Source organism: Mycteria americana, chromosome 1, assembly GCF_035582795.1.
Source record: "Mycteria americana isolate JAX WOST 10 ecotype Jacksonville Zoo and Gardens chromosome 1, USCA_MyAme_1.0, whole genome shotgun sequence".
Lineage (NCBI taxonomy): Eukaryota > Metazoa > Chordata > Aves > Ciconiiformes > Ciconiidae > Mycteria > Mycteria americana.
Window position 1 is genome coordinate 39,841,154 of NC_134365.1, and position 4,347 is coordinate 39,845,500.

Genomic DNA, 4,347 nt, shown 5'->3' on the forward strand with positions numbered 1-4,347 from the left:
GACGTCTGGTTGAAAAAAAAATCACATGCTGACGCTCGCAGCTTTATGTCGGTACAAATACAGCATTTAGAAAAAGGAAAAATAAGTTCCCTCACCTTTCTGGAGCCTGTGTGATGGTGTGCCAGCTGCCGATCCTCCTTTGCCACCTCGCCCGACCTCACCGCGTGGTCAGGAGATCCTAATCCGCCTTCTTGTTCAGATCGTCCCTCAGGGCTGGCTTTTTTGACTGCCTTCCCGCTGCTAATCTCCATCCTGAATCTCTGACTGTATCAAATTAAAAAGAATGAGAGGGTGGTAAAGCGGTAAGATGGATACACTAAACAAAATGGCTTAAGCAATCTGCGCTCCCTGTGCCTGTGACTGCTCACCCTCCTTGTCTTCCTTCTTAGTAGGGCCTGTTGCTGGTTGCCAATGCCTCTAGTGCAGCGTAAGCTTCTTGAGCAAGGGCTTTGTCACCTCTGTGTCTGCAAAGCACCCTGCAGACATGGGAGGAATGATTCGGTGCCAGTCCCACTGCCTTAAGCGGAGTTTAGGTCCAGTTGGACCCTGTATAAAAGGTAAGCAACAATTTTTTACTGTCGATGAGAGGGAGGAGAGAGCACCAATCTGTAGTGAAAGGCTTGTGAGCAAAGTAAAATGTTCTGCAACGTAAACAGCAGGAAAAAAAATGTGCTGCATTGATAGTGTTTCAAAGTTTCACAGATCTTTACTAACGAATTTCAAGATCAAGACAATAATTTTGTTATCATTTGCTTGCTGATTACACTTTAAACTGCTAGGTCCACCAAATAAAGTAGTTTGGTTTTTTATTACAGTGGTTTATTTTGTAATGTTCAATCAGGTCTAGTTCAGTACATTTTCTAAAGTAATGCGTAAACTTGTTATGGAACGTGAAAAGCCAGCTGGCAAATTTGTTGTTCAAAATACAGATTCCAGGTTTGCTAGGAATCTCTCCTCTTTGATATGTATGGAATCCAGGCCAAACATAATTTCAATATGTTTTTAGGGTGTTTTCTAATTAACCAAACTATGATAACGCATTTATAGATGGTTTGGGGCTGTCTGGATTCGGAGATGGGTTTGATTCTTTAATGCAGAAACATAACATGACACCACACCATCCTGAAATGCAGGATATTATATTTCTTAATTATGTCTTTCCCTTTTTTTAAGATAAAGCAACATAAATTATCTTGAAACAATGGAATTCACATTCCTCTATATGCACTGATTGATTTAAATCGCATTTTAAATCTTCTCGTTACAGCTAAGACATGGGAATAGCTGATGTGGAGGAAGCACTTTAGTAAATATGTCAACCACTGAGCTACTAGGATCTTTACCTCATGCTCTTTATCACTGCTGATACATACTAGCTACTTCAAGTTCAATGTATATACATTACTGAACACACAGTTTTCAAGGTAACATGATGTAAGAATGCTAAAATGCTTAGGCTGGTAAGAATATTTTCATATGAGTGCTGAATAAATAATGAAATCATAAGAATGGATCCATGTGTGGAAAAGGTTACAGTGCATTCACAAACTCATGGTCCTGAAAAGAAGGAAAAGATTGTTTCCAGTTTTCTGAAAAATAAACTAGCTGGGACTGATGTAAATGTGCATCCCTCGGTAACTGGTCTGTCTTATTTATTGGATCCCATAGTTTAAAAAAATAAGGATTTAAAGCTTGTGTTGCTACAAAACGCATTTAAATAGTTTTGAGTTCAAGTCACTTCACATTTCTATAACACTTGAGAGGTTGACCATCTTCCTCCTTTATTTCCTGTAAAGCAAGGAGCATAAGTATATTATTTTGCCTTTCTGATGCTTAACTCCAGATTTAGATCTTCTTGTTGCTGTTCTTCAAATGAATCAACAGATGTGGTTTCTCTTGCTAAACCACATAGGAAAATTCTTTTAATTTTTTAGGTGTATAATTTTAAATGGCTAATTTGTGACCCATATATTTTTCTTTTCTCATCGTTTTTTTGCCTGTTAGCTTCACTACATCTTGCTGCATATCCTGACCCTTATCTTTGACTTTCTCTGTCTCTTGACCCCAGCCCTCTTGGGCCCTGACTTCAAGTGCTTGATTAAGTTAGATTTTCCCTGAGCACCTTTCACATGAACATCAGCCTGTGAATAGCTAACTGTGTATTACATCTAACTAAATGGGGACCTTTTTATGACCCATTTCTCACGCTGCTTGTAAACTTGTCTACCACAGGCAACCCTGCCTTAAAGAGTCAGTAACCTAGAGTCTCTTTCTTTTCTTTTGCTTTAACATTGATGGTCTCTCCTGCCAAAACTCAAAGCACGATGTATCAGCAATCCTCCCTCCAGCCAAAGAAGGCTAGCCACAGCTTGCCGTGGAGCCTGTCAACTCCACTCCATGTGTCAGCCTGAGGGAACCAAATGAGAGCAATGAAACGTGTTTTCTACCTCCAGAGTCTGTAGCCTCTGGCACCTACTGGTACAGGAGCAAAGGAGGAGCAGTAGCACAGCTGGCCTGGCTCAAGTCCCATGGTTTTACTCTTAATAGCAAATGTTTCTCGTGCAAACTTGTCCCAGCTTATTTTACAACTCATTTAGAAACTGCAATGTTAAAACTACTTTAATTTTAGTACTCATTTCAATCCCTTTTTCAAGTTACAGAGCTGATCCAGCAGTCATTAAAGGGCAGCATTTTGTTGCTTACAGGGATCTGAATTCAAAGATATACTGGCTTCATGCCCCAGTAATGGTTCTTGAGCTTGGCAAAAGCATTAACTGTTATCATCTTAAACTAGTCTGTCCCTCTGATACAATTTCATTCTGCATTGCGGAGAAGCCTATGTAGTTCATCTTTCTAACTGTAAAAGAGGTCATAAAATGAACATGAAATATGGATAGACAGGTCCAACTCTGAGGCCACCATCCACTTTTTTGTGCATTGTGCACTATCTCTTAGGGCAAAACACTGTCAAAAGTGACTGCTGCCTTTGAGAACGTCACCTTGTACCCACCCAGGGCCAGACACATACTGCAGAGCTTTCCATAACCAAGGGCTACCAGCCTCCGTGGCAACCCAGGCTGATCTTGAAACTCCAAAGTGTCTCAGATCAGACCACTTTTGAAATTGGCATCCTTGGCCTTTCTGTCATTCCTCCCTCTCTAAACTGAGAATAATAAGAGATTCCTAACCATAGTTCGGTATCTGCTAATCATGAGCTTATTTTTATTATAAAAGCACAAGGTATTTTTTAAAAAGTATAGAATTCAGGTTCAGAAACAGAACAAAGTATCTCAAATTTGTGTAGCTGATGCGAAGGCGACAGTGGCCAACTTCATTTCTTACATTAGAAGAAAAAGGAAAGTAGGAAAGCATGTGTCATTTTGATCTAATTTTGATCTAATGTTTGCCTGGAGAGCACAGTGAAACCACAGCTGCTCATCCTTTAGCAAAGAAGCGTACACCCAACTTGTATCTATAAACAGTAGTGATCTCTGTTTCTGTAGCAAGCACAGGGCATTACTTTGTGATATTTGTGCAGCTCTACACGCTTGGTCATTATTACTAGTCTACATGACTGTTCATAATGTAGAAATAATCTCCTTTCTGTTTTTAAAGGTGCGTAAGATTTACACACTGCAGTAGCAAAATTGTGCAATGCTGGCATGAATAATCTGTTATGACAACCCCTCAGGGAGTAACTCTTGTTGGCAGGATGTGTGTAATCCCAGGATGGTCTGATGCATTGGTAACTGCACCGTAGCAATGGAAACATGAGCTTGGCCTCGGGTATCTCACGGCTCGGGTTGGCGGGCTCAGCTGTGTTGGCAAGGTAATGCAGTTCAACTTCAAAAGGGAAGGAGAAAAGGCTAATAGTCACTGTAGAGGGCCATCTGCTAGGTGGCCAAAACTCTCTATGGTGTATTAAGAAAAGGTTTTGTAAGAGACATGCTGAACTTTCTGTTAAATGAAACTTTCATCATTTTTGTTTTCATTTCTTACTTTGCTCTGCATGCCATCTGTAACAATAATCTGCTATGAGACTATTGGTGCTATATACATACATCAGTAACAAATCACACTTCTGTGATGCCGACTCTAACAGACACATAGCCATTTAGAAGGGAAGGCTCATTAAGGGAGCGGGAATTAGCCATGCTGTCCGAAGGAGATTGTCCTTTACCTTTTGGAATCCAAACGTGATCAGCTCTCCCTCTTCCCTTGCACTCCTGGTGGTGTCCTTCAGGAGGTGGACAGACAAGAGTCTATTTCAGCAGCCCTGTAGGACAGAGTGAAAATGTTCAAACAAGTTCAGGTTTTGTATGTCTGGGTCAACACAGAGGCTGATTT